Genomic DNA, 23,534 nt, shown 5'->3' with positions numbered 1-23,534 from the left:
AAGGTAGACACTGATGTTGATGACAGGAAGTGCATACTGAGAAAAGCCTGATATAGCTGTCTCCTTAGAGGTCTGCCAGAGGCTGACACATTCAGAGGCCAATGCTCACAGCTAACCACTGATCTGATCAAGGGTTTCCCAATGGAGAAGTTAGAGAGAAGACTGCAGGAGCTGAAAGGATTTGTGGCCCCATGAGGAGAGCAACAATACCAACCAACCAGAGATCCTCAGGGTCTAAAAGACCAGCCTGGGAGCACATAGGGAAGGACCTATAATTCCAGCTATATATGTAGGGGAGGATGGCCTTGTTGAGCATAGGTGGGAGAGAAGATTCTTGGTCCCATGAAGGATGAACACTGAGTAGGGGAGAATTTGAGGGTGGGGTGGTGGGAGTGAGTGGTAGGTGGAGGGACATCCTCATAGAAGCATTAGGAGGGGTGATGGGTTAGGAGGTTCCTGGGTGGTGGTGGGAATAGGGTAAGGCGATAAAATCTGAAATGAAATTTAATATCCAATAAAAGAAGAAACAAAAAGAAAAACATTTACAAGGACAGTGGAAAAAGAAAAAGAAACTTGTTGCAGTAAATCTCTTGCCCATAGGAAGTCCATAGAAGAAAAGACACAAGTCAATAAATATCAAATGAATGCTGCATGCCTAGATTGGGCAGATTTACCATGAAACTACACTAATTCCCGGCTAAGAGAGCTCTTAACAACTTGCAGTTTCCTAGGTCAGGGTCTTCTTCGTCTTCTCCCCTGCGACCAATGCCCTCTGCTTCCACCAACTGCCAACTCTCCTAACCCAACGGCTCTCCTCCTTTTATCCCCTTTCCCTGCCTCTGGCTCCTCCCACTCCTCTTCCACTGCCCAATCACTGGCTGTAGCCTTTATTTAACAAATTTGATTGGACAGAAGGTTTACAAGATTCACTCCTCCTTCGCAGCCCCTCCCAGGAGTGGAATTACCATGACAACAAGAGGCTAGGGCTATCCACCACAGAAACTCACAGAATTATAGGGATTAGACATGACACAGGCAGGCCGCCAGAAGACTAGATTCCAGAATTCAAACAAAAATTATCTTGATACTAAAATTAGTTTTGAGAATTGTATATTACAGAATACACAGCCTTCATGTATCTACTCATCAAGGAACCTGAGCAGACCTGCTCAAACTTCTGATGTCCCAGAATTCCAGATGGATGCAGTGAAGACACATCATCAGAGGCTTATCAATTTATTCTTCTCCCCCACACCCCTTCTAATATCTCAATGGCCATAAACAGTTTGAAGAAGTTAATGGAGAGTCAGTGCCCCCATTTCTTGGGCTTGGGGACTGAGGTGGTTAATACTAGGCTGTCTTTCTAGGGAAAAGTAATGTTTTTTGGAACAGGGATTACCTAGGATTTATTGCATAGCCATAACCTATTGGTAGAAATAAGTATAATTGTTATTAAGATGAAGTTATAATTTCTTAAATGACACAAAATTTACTTTGATTTTATATTTAAGATTTTCATTGGTATAAGCTTCTTATGGATATAAAAGTGAGATGAATATTGTTACTCTTGTAGGCATTGTGCCTCTATAACACGTTTAGGAATACAAGGCTTAGACCCAGTCCTTCTTTAACTTTTCTAACTGATTTGAGATGGTTAGCCTGTGAGTAGAGGGCATATAGAAAATTCATGGCTCTGAGTTTATTGTTAGGGTATTTTCTATATTTTATTTAGAAATAGCTGAGAGGAGTTAACAGACAACAGTCCAGATTGCCTTACATAAATAGTTGGTTTTCAAAATGTCAGAAGTCCACAGAAATGACATTACAACCTATTTGCTCCTGTTAGCTTCCTGTCTTGGATTCTAAGAAGAAATTGAGAACCTTTGGAGTTACTTTAGTTGTGGTGAGACAGCCAATAGGCAAGAATTGCCTCTTGTCATCTACAGACAAATCACTGTCCAGAAAAGGACACACTTGCGGAATAGTTGACTGATTATATTTGCCAAGACAGAGTAGTCAGCCCTTATAATTCTGCTTCACTAGGTCTGTCAGATAATCCTGGGCCAGAAGGCTGAAGATCAGATGCTCCAACTTTGTGTAGTACAGGGACTGTCCAGGTAGGTGCTCAGAGGTCTCTGTAATTTGGCTAAGTTTTAGAAGCTATGCTTTGTGCTTCCCATAATTTCATTTAACTCAGCCATTCTGGATTTCTGACGGGGTTGAAGACTTATAGTCTCATAGCCAATCCTGGCTATTTACTTTGAGAAAAAAGATTTGAGAGGATGGTTTTCAGCTGACATTCATTCTAAAGCCAAGAAAAAGCCAGGTTCAGAACTAAGTCCTTTAGTTAGGAGAGATGACAGAGGTTCTGATTAGTCAACAGAATGATGGACAGGGTATTAGATGTATCTTGTACTTTACTGACACAAATTGATATAGTTATGCTCTAATTGTATTTTAAGAGAAAAGTTTTATTTTAACAGGAAGGGTGATATGTAGGAGAATCTAAGGTGGGAGGATTAAGGAGAGGAAGAGGAAGAGGAAGGAGAGGAGAAGCTAGGTGACAAGAGAGGTGGGGAACACGAGAACAGATGTTTACCTGTCTCCACCAGTCAAAGATATTTGATATATCTAGGTTGCGTATTGGGTTACACTTCTGATTGTATGGGCATCTTGTAGTTGAGCATTACCAAACTTATAAAGCCCTTTGATTAACATTTTTTAAAATTGTATAAAAGCAAAAAGGAGAAGGCGGGATGGGATAGGGATTTTCTAGGAAGGAGAAATGGGGAAAGGGGAAGCATCAGAAATGTAAATAAAATATGCAATAAAATTTTTTTAAAAAGAAAATGGTTTGCTTTTAATTTTATTTGCAGTTAATGATTTTCAGGAGTTGTTAAGAGATATCAATTGGCATTTTAAGCCTACCAAAAGTGAATTTGAACCTCTGTTTGATATTCTCAAGGGACATCCAAGTCCTAATTCCCCTTGACAATTAACTAATATAGGAGAGATAGCTTTGCTGAAAGTAGAGTAAGCTGTTAGTTATTAACAGATAAATTGTATAGACTATGATAAATTGTTGGCTGTTTGCATTATTGCTACTCATGTACTCAGAGCAGCCCTTTGGCAAAAGAAACCATTAATGTGGGTTTATCTCTCTTCATCTACAAGTCAAGTTAGAACATTATATTATAAAATTGTTACTGTTATTGTTAATACAAAATTGTATGATAAGATCCTAAAAGCATTTTGGACAAAATGTTTATTCTTATTCCAAATAGCAATTAAATTGGTTATTAAAAAATGATGATATTTTACCTATTACATGTCAAACTTTTTAGGCAAATTTGATAATCATTATCTAAAAAAAACTTGTTACAGTTTTTCTCTATGCATGCTTTTATATTGCCTAAAATCTACGACACATGCAGCCCATAGAAAAGATGTTTGCTATATTTACTATATTTCAGATGCCACATTGATTGAGAAGGCAGTACATGTAATTGGATCACATGTTTGATTTCTTGAGTTTCCCTTGCTTCAGCACAAATAATAAAATTATGTGTTGTAGCCACTGTTTGAAATGCTGAAAATTCAAGCTTTCAATTTGTATACTCACAGACATTATATGGCTCATGATTTATAATTGCTTAAAATTGTTCCTTTTTAAAATATTGCTAATTCTCAAATTTTATTTATAAAAATAGAGCTTAATTTAAGAAACATGCACTGTTTCTTAACTTTATAAGACATTTAAAAGCTCATATTGGATTGTCTGAACCCCAGGGCAATGCCACAGCAGATTTGCATACTACGCAGATTATGGCCTTTCAGAAATAATTGGCCATACAATCTTATTCTTTACATTATCAAAATAGTAATAGCTTGACACAATAATTTGGCATTTTTAGAAAGTGTGCAAGTTAAGTTGCAAAAACTTGCTCTCAGTATCCTCAATTTTTTTTCATAATGGTGTTAAGCCTTGAGGAATTATATGTAATCAATTTTGGCAAATAGATGTTACACATTTTTAATTTAAAAAAATTAAAATATGTACATGTGACTTGACACCTTTTAGGCTTTCTAGTTGCAACTACTTTAACAAGAGAAACAACTAAAAATATAATTAGTTATTGCCTATATTATTTTCCTATGCTTGGTGTTCCATATCAGACTAAGATTGGTAATGGACTGGCTATTGCAGTTATTTGACTACAGTCAAACATTTGAGATGTTTTGTTGATAGTTTAATATTACTGAGATTTTTTATTATCCTCAAGGACAAGAAATTATGAAAGAGAGATCATGAAACTTTAAAATAATATCTTCATAACTCTTTGAGTGTGGCAAAAGCAGCTACTGGTGCTTCTTACAAGGAAATCTGAAAATTTGGCTTTTTAAACTATTTAGGAGGAATTATAGCCCTCAAGGTCACCTAAAGCACACCTTGCTTTTGTCTTATTTGTTTTAAATTTTCTGCAAACTGATGCTAAAGGTCAGTCTGTGGTGGATTGCCACTGGTGTCAGTCACTTCCAGCTCATTTGCAAGGGTCATATAGAGAGACCCATTAACTAATACTTGGTGTGGTCCTGATCCTGATTTAATTTGGGGTCATGGGTCAGTCTGCATTTTTTCAGAAAAAAAAAATGGAGCCCAATTACTGCCTGGAAGACTAGTCCATCAAGTGGACACAGATCTTGAGTCTAATAATTATGATTCTAATGATGAAGGTGGCTCAAAATCAGTCAGCTGATTTAACCTGGCATATAGTTGCCACTCTTACTGGAGAGTGTTTTTTATCATTACTTAAAGACACCCACTATATACCTGGTGACCGTACTTGTGTCTGATCTCTGCTAATTAGCAGTTGGATTAAATACTGGAATATTTCCACTCTCAACCTTATTTTCTACATTGGTTTGATAATCATGTTGCTTTTAACCTTTGATCCTTGTGTTTTAAGCAGATTGATTTCCCTCACACAGGATCACTTCCAGCAAGCTCAGCTATTCATCCTGGCAGTTACACATTACTGTGGAGAATTGCATCTAGTGAATGCCCACAGGACCTTTGGTCTGAATGTGGTCTTGGTCTAAAGAGTGTGCCAATGATGAATGGTTAGTCAAAGATGGGTAAGAGTGTTCTTGAGCTTCTATAATACCTAAGGCAGAGGCATACATCAATATGTTATGTATGTTTTCCTCAAAGACAGGTAATATAGGAGTAATATAGACACCAGCCTAAGTCCAGGCACAGTTGCCCAAGCCAGTCAAGACCCTAGATGGGATGAAATTTTGAGCCCCATCCACATATTGGCACTGCCTTCTTAAAAAATTAAGAAGGGAACTTTGCCCTCCCCACTGCCTTGAACAGGCTTGAACAAGCTGTTTACCAAGATAGACCAAACAATGGGACCTAGAAGGCATTGCCAGCCTTGGTGACATGCAGTATGCTATAGGAGTTGAGGAGACTGAACTGCCTGCTGAGCTTGCCTTGATACCTCCAGGCTGCTATCCCCTCAACCACTCATGCTGGCTTAGGAGACTGGAGTTCTGGGTGTGGAGCTTCCCCTTTACATGTGAAAGCAATATATTAAATTTTGGGTCTTGATCAAAATACATTGTCTTGGCCCTATGTTTTCTCTTGCCCTCCATTCCACTTTCATTCCCAGCCTTCCTTTCAAATAAACTTGGTTACCTGTAGCCACAGGTGCCTACACTAAACAGTCCATGGCCCTAAAATAATAGAAGCATTAATTAAAAGTCTTCCAAATGGGGAGACTCCCTAAAGCTCCAGGGGACTAGACTACTAATAAAAGAGTGTACATGGAGGGACCCATGGCTCTGGCCTCATTTGTAGCAGGGAATGGCCTTTGTAGACATCAGTGAGAGGAGCAACCCTTAGTCCTGAGGGTATTTAAAGCCCCAGTGAAGGGGAATGCCCAGGAATGGTATAGCTGAGCCTTAGGTAGTCCAAAATTTTGAGGAACTACCAGAATGATTTTTATAGTGGTTGTACCAGATAACAATGCCACCAGGAATGAAGGAGTGTTCCTTTTGTTCCACATCCTCATCAGTATCTGCTGTCACCTGAGATTTTTTATCTTAATCATTCTGGTGTGAGGTAGAATCTCAGAGTTCTTCTGATTTGCATTTTCCTGATGAGTAAAAATGTTGAACATTTCTTTAAGTGCTTCTCCTCCATTTGATATTCTTCAGTTGAGAAATCTTTGTGGACCTCTGTATCCCATTTTTCTTGTACAAAGCTCAAGTCCAACTGGATCATGGATCATTCCATAAAACTAGATACAATGAATCACACAAATGAACATACTGACAAGAACAGTTTCATGTGAGCTGTTGTTGGAATGAAAATTTAAAAGTTCTACAAAAATAAGTTGTGGCCACTGACAAAACATCAGCACTCAAACCATCCCAGCAAGCCACAAGGGGAAAGGGTCTGACGATAGAAAAATAGAGACCCTGACTTTTTACACAGCAAGGAACTGGGAGAACCTCAGCAGGAAAGATGCAAGCAAGAACCAGATGTTTCTGAGAATGGCAAACACACAACAGGATTTCTAGTAGTCATGCATTTGGAAAGTTATTGTCCTCATTCAATAAATGAATTGGTTTTTCTCCTCTGGCCTTCAGGTACCTTATTAGCATGTAAATCTCTCTAGGGTCTGGATCATGCCCTCCTGTGTACGTGGACTGAACGGGTGAAGGTGGAATGTAGATTAGCCCTTGTGTTAGGCCCGACAATGACTCTTGGCAATTTTACAGAGAAATAGACAGAGAAAGGAGAGAGAGAGAGAGAGGGAGAAGAGAGAGAGAGAGAGAGAGAGGAGAAACAAACAAACAAACAAACAAAGACACACACATTGTGGCACATTGGCTCTGCCCAACCACTTGTTTCATCAATTTCACAAGTGTGCATACATGCTTATACACACACATATACCTACATACACATGTATGCACATACATATAGATATTCTACACACACACACACACACACACACACACACACAAACACACATACATTGGTGGATGGAGAAGGGAGCAAACAACCACACTTTATTTTTTTCTCTTAGCATTTTGTACCTTCTTAAACATAATTTTTTTATAAAATTAACTCATAGATAAAATGTTACATAAAAGAGGAGTTACAGAAGGATATCGGTACTAAGTTTGAAGCAGTGTTTCATTATATAAGTTCATTATAAGTTCAAAGTAAGTGTTGCATGTGCACGTGATTTATCACAATGCACACCTATGACCTCATCCTTAGATGTGACATAGAATGTTTTTCCTTTGTCATAAATTTGTCCCAAGTCTATTTTTCTTCATGGTGAAATTTATAAAAGTTCATTGTATTCCTTACTATGTAGCCTTTACTTACTATTCTATGAGGAGGGGGCACATTCTATTCTTAATTCTAACCTGATTACATCTTTCTGGCAAACAACCAAAATCATATCCTTAAACTTTCTTCCTAAAATTACTTGAATAAAATCAGGAATTGTACAAAATCACTAACTCATCTAAGCAGCATTAATTCATGAAAGTTCATCTTCATGTTGATCTGCAGGAAATTTGCCCAGTAGCATGGGCTGATGCCCAGGAACCATTAGGCTATGTAGTAATGGCAGCAAGGGCAGATCATCAGTGAGAAGCAATACTGGGACAAAGTCTCTGGGGCTGTGCCTCACCAGAGTGCACCCATTGCAGCCATGCAAAAGGGTGGGCCGTCTCCAGGAAACTTGCCTGCCATTGCCTTTCCTGAATGGCTTTTGTTATTCTTCTACCTATATATTATTAAGTTTCTTAATCTTAAATTTCCATTGATCTAAAATATCCTCAAGGATGTTTTATTTTACAAAAGATTATGATTAGCATTATTTCATTGTTGAAGCATGTGGCACCACCTACTGGTGTTTCTGCTCCTGATGTCATTCATCATCACTGACTGTAAGTCAGGAACTACTTCTCTCCTAATATTTCTCAGGTTTTTTCAGGCCTTTAAATTTGGAAATGGATTGTGATGGACATGGAGATGGACTCTTTGAGACGTTTATCCTGCTGGGCTGGGCTGAGCTTGAATGTGTTACATTCATGTCTTTTTCAAGATTTGAGGAGTTTTTTCATCATTATTTTCTCCATTTTTTTCTAGACTAACAGTCTTTTTCTTTTCCCCTGGAACTCCACAGATTTTAGACTTTTAATGTTTTGTAGTTCATGAGGCTCTATTAAAACACCATTCTCCTCAATTATTCAGGATTAATTGTTTCCACTGATTAGTTTTGCTTCACATTCTCTCCTAATCATCTTTGCTTCTTTTTTTGGGTTTTTTTTTTTTTTTGGTTCTTTGGTTTTTATTTTTTTATCTTTGCTCTTTTGTTGAGTCTATTCAGCAAAGTGGGATTGTTTTCTAGATACAAATACTATATTTTGTTGTTTTCATTGTTCATTTGTTCTCATAATTACTATTTTTAATTATTTTCATGAGTATTCATGCTGCTGTTTGGAAGTTTTTTATGACAGATGCTTTAAAATTTTTTGTCACATTATTGAAACTGTGTCACCTTGGTACTAGTGTTAGAGAATTGTCTTCTCTCAATCAAGTTGAAATTTTCCTTGTTCTTTACAAAGGTGAGCAACACTTTGGGCATTTTAAACATTATACTATGACTCTTATTCTTACTTAAAAACTTAGATTAGAAATATGAATCTTAGTTTGATGTATTCTAATGCATGGCCATGGCCTAACACCCAGGTTGGATCTTTTCCTCCAACTGTCTCCTCTTCATAATCCTCCTAAATCTTTCTGTAGAGAAAAGTTGTTTTATACTGTTTATTCAGTATGGGGTAGGTATCTTTATACCCCAACCTCTTCACAGCTGAATCAGCCAGCATACAGAATGCAAATTCTTTAAGACAACTCTTCCAAACCAGGTCATGTAGCATCAAAGGGATTTCATTCTTCAGAGATTTGCCTCCTTCACTCCTTTCTTCCTTTCTGGTAAAATACAATTTTTTATATATAGACTAGAATATGTAAGAATGGGAAAATAAAACAGTTGTTGAGTTGGACTGAATCCTGAGATCCTGATCCACTTCACTGTGTTTCTTTAGTTTTTAGTCTTTGGTTGTTTCATAGCTTGTCTAAGGTTTTAGTTGTAACTAACAAGAAAAGTAGGAGCTATTTACCCTATATTATCCTGATTCATCAATAATAATTTTTAAATAAAACATTGCATTGGACCATTTGAAAGAGTATTGAACATGTATTACACATATGGTTAACAAACCTAATGGAGGGATGGAAGGAGGACAGTATTGTGAAAAGCTCCCTAAGCCTGAATCCTGAAGTACAAGCAGGAACCAAGTGTGGGCTGCAAGTTTCTTATCTTGAGAAACTTTCCCTCTGGTGTCCCACAAGGGGATTTACCTTAGTAAGGATATTATTGCTATAATAAAACACCTTGACCAAAAAGAAATTTGGGGAGAAAAAGATTTATTTGGCTTACACTTCCATATTGCTGCTTATTGATTATTGAAGGAAGTCAGGACAAAAACACAAACCGGATCCTTGAGGCAGCAGCTGATGCAGAAGTCATGGTGTGGTACTGCTTGCTGGCTTGCTTCACCTGGCTTGCTCAGCGTGCCTTCTTATAGAATCCTTATAGGTCTACCAGCCTAGGGATAACATCACCAAAATGTGCTGAGCCCTTCCCTACTGATTATATGCCATACATATAAATACACAATATACATATGTGTCTGTGTGTGTGTGTGTGTGTGTATATACATATATATCTGCATGTGTGTATATATACACCTATACATACAGATACACAAACACATATATGGATATACGGAGTGGAGATTCATTCTATTAGTTCTGTTATGCTAAAGAAACCTGACTCATTGGTTAACACAAAGCTTATATTCTGCATATAAATGTTTCATAAACTGTGTGTAGGGGTGTGTGTGTGTGTGTGTGTGTGTGTGTGTGTGTGTGTGTGTGTGTCATCACATATGGGGAAATCAGAGATCAACCTTGACTTAAGTTTTTGCTTAGGAATTGTCCACCTGTTTTGTTTTGTTTGTTTTTTGTTGTTAGACATTGCCTTGTCAGTGAGTTTTCTGTCTCTGCTACCCAAGCACTGGGATTATAAGTATATACTACCACACGTGTTTTTAACATGGGTACTAGTGAGCAAACCCAAGTCTTCAAGATTGTACCAGCAAGCTTGTTACTGAATGAGCTACATCGATAGCCCTTTTTCTTGCTTATTTGTTGTTTTAATATAAGGTCTCATTTGATATAGAAAAATTAGAAAATGAATTAATTTAACTTAGTGTTAGTTATGTATTTTCTGTGCTTTCTGATAAGTGTTTTGTATTTTGTTACAGGGAAATTCAAAATACAGCAGTGGGACATAGATAGACATGACTTCCTTGAATCTGCTCCTGGCTTAGAAATGTTTGTGACGGTAACAACTTAAAATGATGAGGTAAAATTCCCTTCTGTATTGTCCCTATTTCTAGTTATAAAATCTCTGCATGAGCATCAATCAGCAGTTACACTATTTTATGTAGAACTGAACAAAAGGCAGAATGTGTGCCTGTGACATAGCTCAGTGAGTAAAGGACACTGGCTGCCGAGCCAGTTGTCCTCTGACCTTCACACATATGCTACAAAATAGATACATGTTATTAGATAGAATGATGTTAGATAGATAGATAGATAGATAGATAGATAGATAGATAGATAGATAGAATGTTGACTGTTTATTTGGTAAACATTTCCTTTAATGATACATTAAGAGAAATATAGCACATGGCAAGATTCATTTTTTATTAATTTATTTATTTTATATTTTATTTACATTTCTCCTCCCTAGAAAACCCATCCCATTCCCCCTCCTTCTTTTTGCTTTTATACATTTTTTAAAATGTTAATCAAAGGCTTTATAAGTTTGGTAATGCTCAATCAGAAGTGTAACCCAATATCCAACCTAAATATAAAAACTATCTTTGACTGGTGGAGACACATGAACATCTGCCTCCATGCCCCCCTCTTTCTCTCTCTGCCTTGTCTGGCATCAGTGAGAGGGGAAGCACTTGGTTTTGTGGAGGCTTGTTACCCCAGCAGAGGGGGATGCTAGAGTGGTGAGGCAGGCTTAAGTATGTGGGTGGGGAAGCTCCATCTTACAAGCCAAGGGGAGAGGAATGGGGTGTGAAGTTCATGGAAGGGAGACCGGAAAGGAGGATAACATTTGAAAGGCAAACAAATAAAATGATAAATGATTTTTTACACGATTCTATTATAACACAGTGAAGTACAAACCATATGAAAATGTACTCAGTGATGATGGATATTTGGAGTTAAAGACTCCACTTCATTTTGAGGGGTGTAGAATTCAGTGTGGTCATTATAAGTAGTTAAAAACTTACAAATAAAATTATTTTATTTCATTTGATTAAAATGTGTGAATTTCTTCACAATCATTGTTGTAAGGATTGCAGAAATTTCAACTGAAGAAATATTTCATCAAAAGATCCTGATTATTAGGAACTGAGGATCAGGCATTATAATTCAATTAAATAAATGACTCCATAGTTACTGATATTGGAAAGGATGGATGTTGTATCTGTGTAACTTCAGGCATTATTGGACTTAGCATGATGACTAGTTCTCCAGATGACAGGAATCATGAGACATTTGAGGCAATTTTTGTGAACATGACTAGCATGCAATACTATGTGTACAACACAGAGAATGCTTAACACCAGACTCAATGTTGCATGTCAAACTGCCCTTCCCTAGAATAAGCAATGGAAGACAATTTCCCATGATTGAATTCAAACTCTTAATAATATGGGACCATTGTGACCTTGTGAATTCTTGTTTTACTATGGAAGTTCTGATATATTCCATCATCATGATTGCCAATTGTGTTCATACATATGTCTGTTGACTCATGGTGTGGCCCAAGCTGCTCAGGAGATTGTCCCTTGGGTGAATGCCATGGATAGTTATGAAATCATCACACCTGAGGATGGAGAACATGATCTTTACAGCATATTTTTAGAAATGTTTTGATCAAAAGTTTTCAGACCTCAGATGCAGAGCTTCAGGACAGATTTTGCAGATGCATCCAGGGAACATGGCACAGGGTGAATTGAAAGGAACTGTAAAATATAATTGAGTGGATTTTCAGACAGCAATAGCCTTAAAACAGACACATAGGTATGACTGTGTATGTGTGTGATGTTTGTCTGCATAAGAAACAGATTTCACAACTGCTCCATCTTAGATCCCAGCAGACATGAAGAAGCTGTGTGCTTTTCACTATTTCCTTCTTCACTCCTGAAGTTTTCTCTCATCTTGTGCAGTTTGACTGAACCTCTTTGCTTTTGGAGGATAAAGAATAATGTTGATGATGATGGAGATTTGAAAAGTGACTGCGGTTTTGTTCCTTTTGCAATTGACAGGCCTATAGAAGAAGATTTTTATAACCATATTCTCAATTTTAGGTAAGTTATTAAGTTTATTTCTTGCTTTAATGTCATGAATTAGAAATGTATTGCTATGTACACAACTGTGGGATTTTGTCTCATTACATTAGGAAGTACTGAAAATTAATTTTCATATCAATCTCTACTTTAATTCTTTCAAACGTGTCACAGTTTATTTTGGCTTTAGTACATTGGTCTCCAGGTCACGAACTGGACAGTGATAGAGACTGGATTCTATTTTTTGCATTCTTGTGTATTTCAGATGTTGAAAAATGGCCTTGCACAAGGTGTCTTAGTCTGTTTTGAATTCACAATTCTCCCTACTCTTAAAAGCTCAATACAAAGAGGCTGCCTGTATTCAACTGTCTGCCAAGAATTCCAATATGAGCATGCATTCTAAAGGACTTCATGAAAAAGTTATTTAATTTAGGTCTCTAACTTGTGAGCATACATTTATACCTTGAAATTTCTGTGTCTAGTATTCATGATTATGTGTATAATATCACATATATATTTGTAAATATATATACACATTGCTTTTAAATATAGTCTCTCAATAAGCCTCTCCTGTCATTCTGAACACTGTAAATGTGAAAAACATCCAGCCAGGCCTCAGATTATGTTTCCAGAGGACTAGTTTGGTCCACTTGTGCATGTGCCCAGTCACAGATTAGGTTCATGATCACTATCAGATAGGTGGTCAATGTTCCTATTAATTGGTGAATAAATATAACACTATAGAAATTATAGGAGAATATATCTAGTGAATAAGAAGCTGTTGTCCATAAGTCTCCATAGTTCTCAGATCTCAGGTGTGAGATATCAGTGTTGGCTGCAGATCATGAGGGAAGGAGTGTTGAAATCATTCACCTTTCAAAGGGGTTTCCAGTGCTTTTCTGTGTCTGACTCTCATCCATCTTTTATTTCTTTTTCACTTCTTTGGGTTTTTAAGAATACATTTTCCTCTTTCTAGCCAAAGTACACTGTGCACACATTGATACGTTGTTTCACATTATTATTTCTTGGTATCAGATCAGAAGGAATCTTATTTCTAATTAATCCTATGTTATCCCACACTGATTGGAAAAATAATAGCTTTTTTTATTAGTGACACTTTTGTATGTAGTAATAAAGATCAGAATTACAAATATATGAACTGTGTTAATGCATATTGGTAGTTTAAAAAGAAAAGCTTAGCTGTAAATTCTCAACTGACTGTATTTGGTGTTTTTCCTTCTGATGGGAAGGACTCACTAATAGTAACAGACATACTGGGAGACTATTCTGGGGCAGATAAACACATTTCGTATGAAGAATAGATCTCAATGCTCAGATATCAATTATAGGACGGCAAAGAATTAGGAAAACTGAGGTGTATAGAGGAATCTGACATCATTTTTAGTAAGTTGACTTAGTAACATTCACACTAAAAGCTAACATTAAATTGATGTGTAGATGAGACAACATGATAATATTTCTGTTTTGTGGTATATTATCTGTTATATTTTGAAGTGGATATATATGTAAATGAAATGTATTATAAAATAAGCATCATGTTTGATTAACATTAACATTTGAAAAATATAAAAAGCAAACTCTATAAACTTCATGGAAATATCATTATTGATAATTTTTATCACTGTGCTTGAAATTAGCATTTTCTTAAGGTTTAACTTCAAAAAGTTTTTTCTATATTGAGATTTGTAAAATTTGCTGATAGAAACAAAGAGTTTTTAAGTAAACTGATTGTAAGAGAAGGTATGCAGTGTTATAATGCATTTTGAATACACCCAGTATATGTCAGGTGGTATCATATAATGGCTTTTGAATATATTTTTTTATGATTCACACTTTAGGGTTTTGTGCTCTTTTACTATGTTTAATTTCCAAAGGATATTTTATACTCAAGAATTAAAGATAGGATTCTGTGTTATGAATATTATCTAATATGTGTAATGATATTTTAGGGTACTAAGGGATATGAATATAAAAAGAAACATGATATATCTTAATTGTTACTTGATTCTTAAAATACTCAATATGATAAAGATATTTGATTCATAATAAAAATTTTTAAAAATAAAAGCTTTTTTGTGTATCACTACGCAATTTTACTTGCTGATTAAATTTTCTAATATAGAAGGGAAACTCAAATCAATGGAAAGTTATAGAAAATAGTAATTTGATGTCATTCAAGTTTCATATGTCTAAAATTTAAATCTCTCTCTTTTTCTTTTTTTTTTTTTTTTTTTTTTTTTGAGACAGGGTTTCTCTGTATAGCCCTGGTTGTCCTGGAACTCACTCTGTAGACCAGGCTGGCCTTGTACTCAGAAATCTGCCTGCCTCTGCCTCTGAAATGCTGGAATTAGAGGCATGCAACACTACTGCCTCTCTCTCTCTCTCTCTCTCTCTCTCTCTCTCTCTCTCTCTCTCTCTCTTTCTCTCTCTCTCTCTCTCCCTGTGTGTGTATGTATGTTTTTGTATAGACTGGTAGGACTCACTTCTCTCCTCAAACCATGTTGACAATGGAGATTAGACTAGGTCCTAAGGTTGACAGTGAACTTTCTTTTTCTTCTTCTTTTTGTTAATCTTTTATTACAGTCCAGACTTATCCCCCGCTCAGTTCACCCTCTGACTGTTCCACATTTCCTACCTCCTCCCCAAATCTCCATGAGGATGTCCCCAACCCCGATGCCCACCCCACCAGACCTTCCTACACCCTGGAGCCTCTAGTATCTCGAGGGTTAGGTGCATCTTTTTTGAATGAATCCAGACCTGGCAGTCCTTTGCTTTATATGTGTTGGGGGCCTCATATCAGCTGGTGTATGCTAACTAGTTGGTGGCTAGTGTCTAATAGATCTTGGAAATTCAAGTTAGTTGAGACTTCTGGTCTTATAGGGTCATCCCCCCTCCTCAGTTTGTTCCAGCTTCTACCTAATTCAACCATATGGATCGGCAGTTTCTGTCCTCAGGTTGGCAGTAAATATCTGCATCTGACTCTTTCAGCTACTTGTTGGGTCTTATAGAAGGCAGTCATTGGTTTTGTTTGTTTTCTTCTTGTTTTTTGAGACAGGGTTTCTCTGTATAGCCCTGGCCTTCCTGGAACTCACTCTGTAGACCATGCTTGCCTTGAAGTCAGAAACACACCTGACTCTGACTCCCAAGTTTTGGGAATAAAGATGTGCACCACCACTTCCCAGCCTGCCTTATCATTTTTAAGTTATTTCACTCTGTATTCTCCTTGTAGTCTTGCATTCTCCTCAAGCTATGATATCACAGTAATGCCTTTACTCTCATTATCATTATTCCTAATTCTGTGCCTTACTTCTAAGTTTTTCTTGAGTTCAGTTCTATTTAAAAAGTATTCTCCTGAGTTCTGTCTAAAAGGTTCTGTTTATTTATGTGTAAAAGTTGTTCTGTCTAAAAAGTATCCTCATGTCAGTTCTGTTTCTTCACTTTGCCTCAGCACTTATACATCTTTCACAACATATGATCACATAGTAAATAGTTCACCACAGCTTTACATATAAATTCAAATCAGAAATCAAATAAGAAGTTTACAACAGACAATGTTTACATGCATATCCATTAAGAGTAATTATGTGGCTAACTATTCATCATTTGTCACAATTATACAGGTTCATGTAGAGTTAGAAACCATAACATCTATCACTAAGAAATTAGTGATATTTTATGAGGATAAACCCAGTCAATATTTTGTTTTGTGTCCTAGCACTTACAGTAAATTGTTAGTTTTCTTTTTCAGACCTTTGGTTAATGATTTTACAAGCTCTTGAATTGTGCTCTGAGTAGTAGTGCCTGATTATCATCTCGGAAGCAGTTAACTCATAACACTAAAGACTGGCTGAGTTCTCATTGCAGTTTTGACTACCAGAAAAAAATTAATCGCATTGGATTATAAAAGAGCTAAAGATTACTGTATTTTTAAGAATCTCTATAGGATCATCATTAAGGGTTAAGAAACTATTGATTTATCAATATAGCATCACTATAAGACATATCTTCATCTGCAGAGTTCTGCTCAGAAGGATTGGCTAATACCTAGTGGTTGTCATATATATTTAATAACAACAAGAAAGCATATAAATAGCAGAAATGATTCCTAAAACAAATGTCTCCTGGAACTTGCCTACAAGAGAAAATCTATCATAGAGGTTTTTTAATCTAAGGCAGACCCATCACAAGAAGATCAGTGGCTAATTTTTAGCTTCTTCTTGTTATTCTCCTGACACTAGTTCAGGAGTGGCTTTCAGAGGTAAAACAAGGTCTTTATGGATTTTTATGAATATAAAAATTATCACACTAGAGTAATATGATTGTGGGAATATTTAAATTATATTCAATTCCAAAGATCTCTAATTTCTGAGGTGTAATTAAAGGAAAGTAGCACTAACACAGAATCTTGGTATTGTTCATAGTACTAAGATTGCTGCAATTGAGCAGAGAATTTCATATTTTGTACAACCTCCTTAATGTTCTCTATGCCTTCTTGTAGAATACCAGCAAGAAGATATGAGGGTATTTTAGTAATGTTTTTTGCTACTGATGAGATCAACAAGAATCCTTATCTTTTACCCAACATGTCTTTGATGTTCACCCGCATTGTTGGCCTGTGCGAAGACACTTTTGAACTTCTGGATAAAAGACATTCACCACAAAACAATTATTTTAATTTTATTAATTATAACTGTAGACGACAGACAAGGTGTGATATAGAACTTACAGGACCATCATGGGTGACATCCTTAAAACTGGCAATTAATTCTAGGACACCGAAGGTAAGCATGTGTGACACTGGATGAGTTAACAATGTTCATTCCATTCATAGATGCCTAGGGAAAACCTTGGTCAGCATGTGTTTGTGTGTGTTCCCTTTAACACATATTATAACGGATTTAAAATCAGATCATAGACGGGTACTGTGGAAATAGACATAACACTTCTTTAGAATGCTCAGATTTGACAAGAATAGTATAGAATACAAGAGGAATAATACAGGCTACTCTTCAATAATTTCACTATCCTTAATGGGAGTTCTGAAAAGTGAGTAATGTTATTTGCATGTAAGTCCAAACTTCCTTAAGATCAGATACCTCATGTGGATGTTTCATCCTCTCTTCTACATCTTTTAGATTTTCTTTGGACCATTTAATCCTAACCTGAGTGACCATGACCAATTTCCCTATGTCTATCAGATAGCCACCAAAGACACATGTTTGTCCCATGGCATGGTCTCCTTGATGCTTCATTTTAGATGGACTTGGGTTGGAATGGTCATCTCAGATGATGACCAGGGTGTTCAGTTTCTCTCAAACTTGAGAGAAGAAATGCAAAGTTATGGGATCTGTTTAGCTTTTGTGAATATGATCCCAGAAAACATGCAGATATACATGACAAAGGCTAACATATATGATAAACAAATTATGGCATCATCAGCCAAGGTTGTTATCATTTATGGTGAAATGAACTCTACTGTAGAAGTCAGCTTCAGAAGATGGGTTTATTTAGGTGCACAGAGAATCTCACAATGGGATGTCATCACAAACAAAAAAGATTTCAGCCTTGATTTCTATCATGGATCTGTCACTTTTGAACACCACCACAGTGAGATTGCTAAATTCAGGAATTTTATCCAAACAATGAATACTTCCATATACCCAGTAGACATTTCTCAGTGTATGCTATGGTGGAATTATTTCAATTGTTCAATATCTAAGAACAGCAATAGCAAAATGGATCATTTTATATTCAACAATACAGTGGAATGGTTAGCACTGCACAAATTTGACATGGTCCTGAGTGAAGAAGGTTACAATTTGTATAATGCTGTGTATGCTGCCGCCCACACCTACCATGAACTCATTCTTCAACAAGTAGAGTCTCAGAAAATGACAGAACCCAAAGGAGTATTCACTGACTGTCAGCAGGTAAAGTTTCTTACATTTCATTATGCTTAGATATATCAATGTGATCTTTAAATGGCCCTTGAGGAATTCACATGAATTTGTTAGAGAGAATTCTTGCAATAAAAATATTTCTATACTATAAACTACCTAATGAGTCTTTTACATGGATATGTAGCATGCACAAAAATAACATAGAATAGTTTGTGAAAATGTGTCTCAACATTTTCTCAAATGAGTTCAATATTTAAAATAGGAGTCAAGAGTTTTATCTTAAAAGCATTAAATGATGAAGAATGTTCATTTTAATAACTCTATATGTATTTTATATGTGAAAAATATATGTACCTGAATGGCACACTACCATGCTTTGTTGCCACAACTTTCAGATATTTAGACTTCCCTCTCATTCTCACCTACATGGCTTCAATTTTAAAAATTATTTTTGACAAACATGTGAACACAAACACATACATATTCAAGATTACACATACACATAAATATACAGACACTCACATCATGTTACTTGTTATTTGGATAGCATTTATTTTAACACATTTTATCTTGAAACACTAATGTAGTATATACAATTTTAATTACCTATGAGTTATATTATATATAAGTACATGGGATTATCTTAATATAGCTGTCTTTTCTGAAAAACATTAAAAATTAGGGGACATTCTCAATTTTACTTGTTCTTAATCGATATGTACATGCCATCATCTGATGATGCATCTCATTTAGGTGGCTTCCATGCTGAAGACTAGAGTATTTACTAACCCTGTTGGTGACCTGGTGAACATGAATCATAGGGAAAATCAGTGTGCAGAGTATGACATCTTCAACATTTGGAATTTTCCACAAGGTCTTGGATTAAAAGTCAAAATAGGAAGCTATTTTCCTTGTTCCCCACAGAGCCAACAACTTCGTATATCTGAAGACTTGGAGTGGGCCATAGGAGGATCATCGGTGGGTATACCACAATTTTAATTTTTTCAGGATATCTAAATTTTAAAATATGAGGCGTTGAAGTTATAGCTCTGTAGTTAATACCAACTGCTGTTCTTTTAAAGGCCCATCCTCAGTTACCAGCATCAAAATTTAATAACTCACAACGTCATGTAAATCTAGGTCATAGGAATCAAAGGCCTCTGGATTCCATGTTCAATTGTACCTGCATGCCTATCCACCCCACACTACGTAAATACATTTACTAAATTTAAAGGAATATATATAATTAAAATTTTGCAGCTATAAATAAAACATAAAATTTCTGTTTCTGTGTGAACATCATTAAATCCTAAAGAAGTACAACAAGTATTCATTAACAGAAATATTTCTCCAGATTAAAGGTTTCCTTTTCAGCTTAGAAAAAAATTCATTGAATTTATGAGAGTTTCATATGACATGGTTTGTTGATATTCATCAGACAACACTTTCTTGATTTATCCTACATTCTCTCTTCACACAACTCAATTTCCTCATTTTTTCAATTTATAAATCTTGCGAGAGAAACTAATGCCACATAAACATTCCTTTTGGATTAATAAGTTTAGAAAGAGAAAATTTAAATTTCTACAACCTATATATTACATACACACTATTAAATGATGTAATAAATATTGTGTGAATTTGAGGGCATTTTAAAGTAATAGAAAATAATAAAGTAGGTGAAATTGATAAGAGATGCAGGTTAGCAGAGGAAGAAATATAGCCATATCTGTTAATGTCCCATAAATAAATATATGTGTGGAGATATATATATATATATATATATATATATATATATATATATATATATATATATCCATCCTCAGGTTCCCACCTCCATGTGTAGTGTGACATGCACTGCTGGATTCAGGAAAATTCATGAGGAACAAACAGCAGACTGCTGCTTTGATTGTGTCCAGTGCCCAGAAAATGAGGTTTCCAATGAAACAGGTACATGTTTGCATGCCGAAAGAAATTGCTGAATTCTAATATCTACTCATTTCTAACTATAAATGTAAAATGGCCTAGATGGAAAATATAGACTTAAAATCTCTTTGTTTCTGAATTTAATCATTTGAATAGTATGAATTTCTTTTTTATCCTGCAAATTACCTGCATTATCTTCTACAAAGAACTCATTTCTTTCACAGTAAGATAGCTATTGATTTTATATTATGCAGAAAACATTTTAATCATTTTAAGCAAAACTTAGGCATAATCTATACATAAGTTTAATCATATGTGATTCTTTGTACAACATATCTGTACTACATGAACAGTCCACAAACTTTCCCTCCTGTCATTCAGCTTGGTCACTGACAAAGACAAGATGCTTAGGGTAGCAGCTGTTATTTAATGAAATACATTTTAAGAACATGAAACATTTAAAGGATTAAGTAATTCTTGTCAAAGAATTAGAGCAAGAGTGAAGATTTCAACAAAGCACCCAGAGATGTGGTAATGCATATCAGCAATCACAGCTTACATAAAGAAAAGGGATGAATGTGAGTTCCATAAACTTCATGATACCCAGCTTAGAATGCAAAGTTGGGAAAAAGATATCTTACCACACTGAGGGGGACATGGATAGGGCTGTGAGGCATACAGCTTCAATAATGGAAATACTCTTTTTGAAAACATTATTTTGCATGAGGAATCACATATTGTTGTGCCTATGTGAATGCACACATGAAGGGAACAACCCTTAAACCCAACAAAGTTCATACTGCAGTTCATCAAGTGGCATTGAGAATTATGTTCACACAATGCACATGTCTGTGAGTACAGTGTTTATGCTTTAATGAATTAAATAATCTGACATTATGCATGTTATTATTCCTAACAAACTAGAAAACAACATGTTTTCTTTCTGATTAATAACTAAGTGTTATTTTTCTTCTGCATTTACCATGATGGTGTTTTGTTGCATCACAAAACATAGGTTAATACAGAACAGCCTTATGTCAGTGCTTCCTACAACAATAAGGAATGGAATAGATGATCAACACCAAAATATTTTGGGGGTATCATCTGAATAATACAAACACTCAGTTATTAAGTTCATAAACATGATATAATGGTTTGTTGTTGTTCACTGGCAGATATGGAGCAGTGTGTGAGGTGTCCAGATGACAAGTATGCCAACTTACAGCAAACCCACTGCCTCCAAAGGGCTGTGTCATTCCTGGCTTATGAAGATCCACTGGGGATGGCTCTAGGCTGCATGGCCCTGTTTTTCTCTGTCCTCACAGTTCTAATACTAGTCACTTTTATGAAGCACAATGACACTCCCATTGTGAAGGCCAATAACTGCATTCTCAGCTACATCCTGCTCATCTCTCTCATCTTCTGTTTTCTCTGCTCATTACTCTTCATTGGACACCCCAACCAGGCCACCTGCATCCTGCAGCAGACCACATTTGGAGTATTTTTCACTGTGGCAGTTTCTACAGTGTTGGCCAAAACAATAACTGTGGTCATGGCTTTCAGGCTCACTACTCCAGGAAGAAGAATGAGAGGGATGTTGGCATCAGGGGCACCTAACTTGGTCATTCCCATTTGTACCCTAATCCAACTTGTTCTCTGTGGAACCTGGTTGGTAACATCTCCTCCCTTTATTGACAGAGATATACAATCTGAGCATGGGAAGACCATCATTATTTGCAACAAAGGCTCAGTCATTGCCTTCCACTTAGTCCTGGGATACTTGGGCTCCTTGGCTCTGGGGAGCTTCACTGTAGCTTTCTTGGCTAGGAAACTTCCTGACAGATTCAATGAAGCCAAGTTCCTAACTTTCAGCATGCTGGTGTTCTGCAGTGTGTGGATCACCTTCCTCCCTGTCTACCACAGCACTAGGGGGAAGGTCATGGTAGTTGTAGAGGTCTTCTCCATCTTGGCTTCCAGTGCAGGGTTGCTAGGGTGTATATTTGTCCCGAAGTGTTATGTTATTTTAGTTCAACCAGATTTAAATTTTAGACAGAAATACAAAAATAAATTGCATTACTGAAACTTTAATAATATAAAATTTTAGATGATATTGAACATATCTTTTCCTTTCTCTTAACAAAAGTAGTAGTTAATCATCTAAAATTTTAAGTAATACACAAATTTGAACTAATAAACAGGACAGCCCTGTCAATTGTCATACCAATTACTAAAGTTTAGTGGGAAATGGTTTCATTCATAAGTACACAAACCTGAAGATTTAAGAACCAGGAATCTCAATTGAGGAATGGCTCCCATTATTTTGACCTGTAGTTTTGTGTTTAAGCCATGTACTTAATTTTCATTAATTTAAGGTGACCCTACTGACTGTGGACAGTGCCAACTCTAGACAAGTTGTGCTGGTAGTTATAAGAAAGAGGACTGCAGAAGACATGGACATGAAGCCAATAATTAGCATTATTCCATTGGTTTTCATGGAGTGCCTACGTCCAATTTCATGCCTTGGCTTTGTTCAACATACTGTGACCAAAGTATATAAGAAAATAAACACCTTTCTCACATGTTTCTTTTGATCATAGTGTTTGTTACAATGATAGAAACTAAAACATCACCTAAACAATAAGTTGCCTCTATTAAGATTTGGAATTTAATAGACTCCTGATGCAATAAAGGGCACTGATTTGAAAAGGAAAATGAGAGTGAATGTTAGCAGAGTGTGAAACACAGTGACAGTAATGCATATTTTGGTGGTCATCACAAAAGCGCTGGATTTTAGAATATCTTTACAGTGTACTAGGAAGATGTTAAGAATATCAGATAACATACTGAGAAGAGAACATAGTATGAAAAGAACAAGGGGGTTCAGATTGTGTCTACAAAATAAAACTCTAACTTTATGTAAAAACACACAATTTCATTATGAAATGATTGTGTTTCATTAAGTGAGGAAAACCACTAATGGAAATATCCACAAAAGATTTTTAAGATCACTCTAGATAAAGGTCTCATCATTAATTTTATCAAAATATGAGTACTAAAGATTATTTGGCTTTCATATTACACATACAAGCACATACACATTATTTCTTTACATCAGGTGTTGCAGGTCAGTGTCAAGTTTCCCACAAAGTTCTACTT

General features: G+C 36.0%; 1 pseudogene; it reads left to right on the top strand.

Annotated features, from left to right (window-relative positions):
• The first annotated feature begins 12,344 nt into the window (after positions 1-12,344).
• On the top strand, positions 12,345-22,458 carry LOC143438903 (vomeronasal type-2 receptor 116-like; annotated as a pseudogene).
• The last annotated feature ends 1,076 nt before the right edge of the window (positions 22,459-23,534 follow it).

This window comes from Arvicanthis niloticus, chromosome 26 (genome assembly GCF_011762505.2).
Source record: "Arvicanthis niloticus isolate mArvNil1 chromosome 26, mArvNil1.pat.X, whole genome shotgun sequence".
In the NCBI taxonomy this organism is placed as follows: Eukaryota; Metazoa; Chordata; class Mammalia; order Rodentia; family Muridae; genus Arvicanthis; species Arvicanthis niloticus.
The sequence above is the reverse complement of the archived record's forward strand: the minus strand, read 5'-3'. Positions and strand labels throughout refer to the sequence as shown.